The sequence below is a fragment of the Paramormyrops kingsleyae genome, chromosome 6 (assembly GCF_048594095.1).
Source record: "Paramormyrops kingsleyae isolate MSU_618 chromosome 6, PKINGS_0.4, whole genome shotgun sequence".
Classification (NCBI taxonomy): domain Eukaryota; kingdom Metazoa; phylum Chordata; class Actinopteri; order Osteoglossiformes; family Mormyridae; genus Paramormyrops; species Paramormyrops kingsleyae.
Genome location: NC_132802.1, coordinates 29967861 through 29975522, shown reverse-complemented (window position 1 = coordinate 29975522; position 7662 = coordinate 29967861).

Below are 7662 nucleotides of genomic sequence, written 5' to 3'. Positions count from 1 at the left end.
TTGTGCTTCACTTTCTGTGGTGGATTGTCCTGTGACAGACAAGCCACCAAAAAGAGAGGATGTGTCCTGAATTCTGAGGAACCATAGATTTTTCCATGTTGTTTGTGTTTAAACTGAGATAATCTACACAAGTGTTGCCCGGAAAGAGATTACATGTATCCGATTGCGAGAAGTTGTTTGTGAACCTGTCGGAATTCACTGGATTTTAGCATGAATGGCTCCTAAAAATGTGATCTGATCCTGATCTAAGTCATAAGGAAAGTCTTTAACAAACAACAAAAAGACTACACAATGAACTGAAATCATTTTGGCAAATGTGTCTGTAGTGTGGATGTTAATGACGGAATGTATCTGAATAGGCACTTTTGCAGCTGAGAATTCATGCTGTGGTATGAAAAACAGACATTTATATTGCAGCCAATGCAGTTTTTCATTGGGTTGTCCTTGAGTGGATACTGTCTTGGTGCTAATGGGCCACAAGAGCTCAAAAGCGCAGTCCATCCACAGATGACTGGCATCAGTTTTATTGTCTCGCCATTGATGGAGTCAGTGATTTCCTCTTCACTTGGTCATGTGGTCATTGAATAATGCTACAGTATATGAATTACCCTGCAAAGGGCCTTTTTTTGCCTGTTTCTCATTTAGGATGAGAAACAGGCAAACTGCAAATGTTTTACCTAAACTGAGGTGATTTGCTGACTTTCCTGATGCAGGTAAATCTGAGCAGTGTATTTAGACAACAAACTGACATTCAGATTAACTTTACTGCCAAATATAATATTTTCTTCCATTCAGTCACGGAATGGAACCACAAATAAAGGTTTGTGGTGTGGTGAGTGTAGCTACACGCTGTATCGGTGTACGATCCTTGCCTCTCCCCATTCGGTCGCTGAATAAAATTTAGCTGTGCTATTTAAAGGCAATGAAATTAATTCCTAAACTTGGGAAGTTTTGTTCTCGATGGCAAACTGCATTGAATGTCTTGCTGTCGCTCTTCTCGATTTCCCCTGACATAATCCAGCAAATCTTCGTCATGGTTTTTTTTCTGTCTAGCTGATGCTAGATTCACATACTAATCTAGAGATTTAAAATTTGTTTGGTCAAACTGGTATTTTCCGGTAGGCTGCAGTCTGGTTGATGAACAGAGTGATAGACCAGCTGGCAGAAAACCCAGAACTTCTCTAGGACACTTGTGCACATCATGAATATGCAGCCTGAGCCAAAGCTAAATCTTGCTCAGAATCCTAACAAGCACATCGAAAATGAACATAGTGGTGCTGCAGTAAGATGCACACTTTATTTTTTACTATAAAATACAAAAATGTTTTGTATATTTTTAATAAACTATAGCACATTAGCTGAAGACAAAACATAAGCATTCTAGGTCTCAATAATTGTTCAGATATTTAATATGTGTGCATTTCCATCCATGGGCTTGTTAGCCTATAACAGACGGCTTAAGGCACAAAGCTGGGGAATACCTTGGACAGGATGCCAGTCTGTCGCAGGGTACTTACATACACACACAGTCATACACCATGGGCAATTCAGAGACACCAATTAGCCTTATAGCATGCCTTTGGACTGTGCATGCATTTAAACTTGAAAATTATATTTGTGTAATCTGAGTTTTTGGTAAGGTTTACATCAGGGGCCGGTGTGTATGCAGGGTTTTGGGATAACCTGTAGGTCATCTGTTCAAACCCAGGTGCGAGGACTCTTTAGCCAAACAGTCCTCTAATTAGTAATCTAATTAGGGAGTTCCAGAGAAAACCTGCATGCACAGCAGCCCGTTCTGGATTGCCCATCCCTGGTTTATATTGTCTATCCAAAGTCTCTTCCATCATCATTTTCTTTGAAGACAGAAAGGAAAGGTGCTTTATCTTGTATATCAAAGTCTCTTGCATTGCTCAAAATGCAAAATATCTCATTTGTATTTGTCGATGTACTATTATAATAATATATGGTATATTTATAATAATATGCATACAATAATCATAATAATAGTTTATTATGTATTATAATACTCTTTCTATTTTAAGTGGGGGAAGTGCAGTGACTTGTTAGATTACATCTTCAGGGCTCAGTTCTGGCCTTGGCTCTGCGCACATGGGTTTCTCCTGAGGACTCCGGATTCTCACCACATTCCCAGGAAATGCAGTGTAGCTGAACTCGTGTCTGTAAACTGCCCCTGATGTATGATTGCCTGTCTGAGCATCCTCTCCCGGATACCTACTGCCCCATGCCTAGTGCTTCCTGGAATAGACTGCAGGCTCACCACAACACTTTACTGGATATGCAGTTATAGATGATAGCTGAATGGAAATGTGTAAAAAAAAATATGCTAGATTGGCTGAGAATATTGCTGAAATGGGTAGAACTCATTGTCAGATGCTACGCCAAACCCATTATCGCATTTCTGTGACAGTCTCATATGTATAATTTAGGTTAATTTGTCACCGTTTGTGCAGAAACATGCAAGATACCCTGCTCTCCAACTTTGTTATCCTTTGACATTTTGAAACCATTTTCACCACTCAGCAGCACCTTTAAAGTCTAATTAGTAACTCTGTCCTTAAAAATGTGAAAGAACGACCTGTGACCACAGTAAATGGCATCCCAGGCCCCGTACCCCCCGCCCCCCCCCCACACCGAGTTATATTTGATGGTTAAAAGTAAATGCAAATTCTCTAAAATATGTTATCATATTACAACTCAGATCATGGGGGACATGGCAGCAGAACCCTTACCCTGGATCGAATGCCAGTACATCCCACACCACGTACATATAAACACTCACACACCATAGGCAATTTATAGATGCCATAACATAACTGAATGTCACTGGACTACAGGAGGAAGGTAGATGGGGATACTTACCCAGCTGAAAACTACAGTACATCCTGTAAATGAATGAATTACTGAGCATAAGCATTATTTTGGGATTTACTGAAAGTTTGTATAGGCCTGATGTGGCTATTTTAATTAAATCTCAACCTTTTTATTCTTTTAATTGAAATCTTTTGTCTTAGTCACGAAAGCATTATTGCATAATTTATTATTGCATAATTTACTCTTTTGTGTTCAACTTACAATACAAGTATAAATCTGTTGTCCAGGCTGTGGTAATAAAAAAAATCTGCTGTTTCTTAGTCCTTTGTGCTTGTTAGTATTTAAAGACTTTTTGGTGCAGTCTGTGGTTTTGTTGCTGATTTTGCTGTTGTCCACAAATGCTTTTGTCATCCCTGGTTATTTAATGCAAGTAACGTAAATCTCCTTTTGCAAATGTTTTATCTGAGCAAAATGCAATAGGCCCAACACATTACTATGATCAGTGATGTTTTCTTAGCCTATGGATGTTGTTGCTTAGAGTTTATGTATCTTGACAAATGACAGTATTATTTTAGATGCATGTCTTTCTTTAGAGCAGAAATAAAACCCTGTGAAATTAGAGGAAAAAAATCATTTTATTCAGGGCATACTTGATACCATGGTAATCGTGTTTATGGATGCTTCTGATGTAAGTCACACTTTCGAACATACTTCTGAAAGGTTAGATGGCAAATGCCACAAACTCTTCTAAATGAGATGTATAGTGGATTCAGAAAGCAGTGCTCCAGACAAAAAAAAAAACAGGAACCATTGGCTAATAAACCTAGAATATTTTAGGAGCGAAATGCTTTTTTCAGGAGCCACAATGTTCATCACAAAATGGCCCAATTTGTCAACACTACTCTGGATGGAGCCTCGCTTTAATCACGTGATAATGTAGAAGGAAGCATACACGGGTTGAGAGGGAAGATAATTAAAAGCTGCCACTTTTTCCTTTTTTTTCCCTTGGATTGTAAGAGTCAGTGACCACTAGCGACTGGAATGAAAGAACTTGATGCATTCAGGATTAGGTCAGGTTGTGGAGCATGTGGTGATGCAACACGTTGCTGCACTCACCACACAGCAAATCTCCTCGGGATCCTGGCCGGCGACCCCCAACGCAGACACACGATCCAGTCCCACACTCTAAAAATGGCCATTCATCTGCTGCAGCCAGGTGTTACGTGGGCATCCCCTCGGCCTGGTCCAGCCCTCAGGTCCTCAGCAACGAGGATCCCAAGAGCCAGATCACCCTCAGGGAAACACGCCACATGGCTAAAGTGCCGTAACTGACACTCCCTCACAATTCAGGTAATGTGCCTCATTCAGGGCACCTCTAGCAACCATGCATTCGACACAAAGTCAAACCAGTGATACCCAAGGATTCTCCGAAGAGACATAGTACCTTAGGAGTCCAGTCTTTGTCTCAGCTCACTGGACAGTGACAGCAAGACAGGGAGCACCAGGACTCTAAAGATTTGGACCTTGCAAAGGTATCAGGAACACCACACACCCCTTTCCAGTGACCCCATGACCCCCCCATGCTCTCCTAATCCATTTGCTGACTTCATAGGAAGTCACCAGAGACATAAACGTCACTGTTGAGGTAAGTGAATCTCTCGACGAGGTCGACACCTTTCCTGCAGACAGACACACTACTGATGGTTGTGCCTAGGAAGTCCTGGATCTTGGTGTTTTTCGAGGACACTCACAATCCCAGATGCTCAGACTCCTCGCTCAGTCTCTCCAAGAGCCCCGATCAGAGCTTCCATTGACTCTATGAAGATCACAGCATCATCGGCAATGTCAAGATCACCAACAAATGCCCCGCAGCTGCTGGACCCCACAACCCTGCCTAACACCCAGCCCATGTAAGCATTGAACAGAGTAGGAGCAAGAACACACCCCTGGCGAACCCCAGAATCAACTGGAAAGAATGCGGAGGTTTTGTCTCCACTCTGCATAGCACTCACCATACCAGTGTACAGGCCAGTCATGACGTCCAGAAGGGGATCCCGTGAAGTCTCAGGATGTCCCACAGGGCAACTTACTCAACTGAGTCAAACGCTTTATGAAAAATCAACAAAGGCTGCAAAGAACCTCTGGTGATATTCACGCTTGCACTCAATGAGAACCCTCAGTGCCAGGATGCGGTCAATAGTAGACTTCTTAGGTGTAAAACCAGACTGCTTTGGCCGCTGATAGGCAAGCAAGTGATCATGGATTCTCTTAAGAATGACCCTAGTAAGGATCTTACCTGGCATTGAAAGCAGTCGTATCCCCCTACAGCTGCCACAATCCAGACATTCACCCTTCCCTTTCCAGACTATAAGTTCTATTTTCCAGTCAGTTGTGATGATGCCTGACTCCCAAATGGAGGCAAAGTTTGCCTGAAATGAAAGGGGAGGTTGAGGCACAAAGGAGGCAGGGTGCACCCATTTAGGTAATGGAGGAGTGGCCTTACCACCAGCCTGCAGAAGTTCACCCTGGATACCACAGATCCCAGCAGCCTTCCCTACCCCCAGCTGATTCACAACCTGTGCAATCTCAGTGAAATTGGGTGGTTCACAACTGATTGGAGGATCAGCCTCGAGAATTGTGGACCCAGATATGTCCAACATTTTAGCCAGAGGATCAGCTTTAAACAACTGCTTAAAGTAGCCGGCCCAGCAGATCACAATTGCAGTGTCATCCATAAGGACCATTCCATCATCTGCCCTGACTGCAAGTCTCCAAGAGAACAGATTCAGATGTATGTAATGCTTCAATTCCTCTGTAAGCAGGACATGGGTTTCTAGACCACAAATGATGTGTCACCTGCTCACAGAATCATCTAACAAAATCCGCCTTATCTGCCCTCAGAGCCCTCAGAGCCATACTACTCAGTTCCCGGTACACTTTGGAGTTGCCACCAACTCCTCTCGAATATATCTAGGGTGCCCTGCAAGATGAAGCACCTCCTTCTTGGAACACCAGCAACACCAACACAACCCCCGGCAACCTTCAGGGTCTTCTCATGGAGGGTCTCCCACATCACATTACAGTTGGCAGTCGCACCCAAGTCTACATGTTCCTCACGCAGACTGCATGCAAGCTCATCAGAAACAGTTTGATCTTGGAGTGGGGCCAAGTCCAGCCTCATTCTCCTAGTAAGTGGCAGCCTACTGGATCTAAGCTGAATCTTCAGAGTAGCAACAACAAGTCTGTGGTCAATTCACAAACTGGGCACTACTGTAGACCCTGCAGTTCTGGGGTCTCAGGCATTGGAACCAGGATCCAGCAACCCGCAGCCCCAGACCTTTTGCAAAGTCGAAGAACATGGAGCCACTCTCACCCCGGTCTCCTGACCCATGGGGACGGGCACAGTCCTCATAGCCAGCCCTTGTCAGTTCCAGTGGTCACATTGAAGTCACCCATGACCAGAAGAGTGTCACCCATCAACCACAGAGCGAAGTTGTGAGCAAAGCTGTGGCAGCCATCAGAGTGACCAGACCAAAAGTAGGTGTACTCACCTACAGAGATCTGGCCACTCCCCAGCCTGTGTACCTCAAAGAGTGCCACCATTGAAATGCGGAGTTTACGAAGCTCTCCTGACAGCAGAGGAAGATGGTCATCTTGCCGGAGAGACAAGAAGTTACATGTGCCCACCCAAGTGCCGCCATACAGGCAACGCCCCAGCACCACACCAGCCCTGATCCCAACAGGTCTGACTCTATTAGCTCTCCGACAGTTTCGACTCTTCCAGAGATGAGGCTCCCAAAAGCTTTCCCCCCACCCCCTTCAAGATGTGTGCAGCCTTCCTGTGGGCGGCTGTAGCAGAGCTTCTCCCATAGAAAGCAGAAAGGTGTCGTTCCTGTTTAGACTGAGCTGCTGTGAAGTGTTTTACGGTGGCTGGAGTCCCAATCCCTCCACCAACCCCCAAAAATTGTTTCCCTGCAAGTTGGAGGACCACTTGCAGGCCCAGATACAGTTTAACATCATGCCCAGGACTGCATTGCAGGAATGGTCACATTGGTTACCATCAGTCGTGGTCTGGAGCCCTGGAAAGTATACTGACCCATTCACTCTTTCCACATTTTGCTAATTTGCAGCCTTATGCTAAAATTCTTTAATTTTCTTCCCTCATCAGTCTAAACACCACCTAATGACAAATCGAAAACAGAATTTTAGAAATGTTTGCAAATTTATTAAAAATAAAAAATTGAAATCTCACATTGAATTAAGTATTCGGGCCCTTTGCTATGATACTTGAAATTTACCTCAGCATCCCATTTCTATTGATCATTTCTGAAATCTTTCTAAAAAAAATTTTAGAATCCACCAGTGGTCAATTTAATTAACTTGACACGACTTGGAAAGGCACACAACTGTCTTCATAATGATCCTACAGCTGACAATCAGAGCAAAAACCAAGCCATGGGCTCGAAGCAATTGCCCTGCAGAGCTTAGATACAGATCTGAGGAAGACTACTTTTTTGCAGCATTAAAGTATCCCAGGAGCACAGTGGGCTCCATAATTCTTAAATGTGAGAAGTCTGGAACAACCAAGACCTATCCTAGCACTGACTGCCCAGCTAAACTGAGCAATTGGAGACAAAAGACCTGGTAAGAGAGGTGACCAAGAACCTGATAGTAACTCTGGCTGAGCTCCAGTGATCATGTATGAAGATGGGTGAAACGTCCAGAAGGACAACCATCACTGCAATTTCACTGAGATTGCACAGGTGGTAAAACATCGAAGGATCTAGAAGTGGGCAGGGGTGGGCAATGTACTGCTCTGAATCTGTTAAA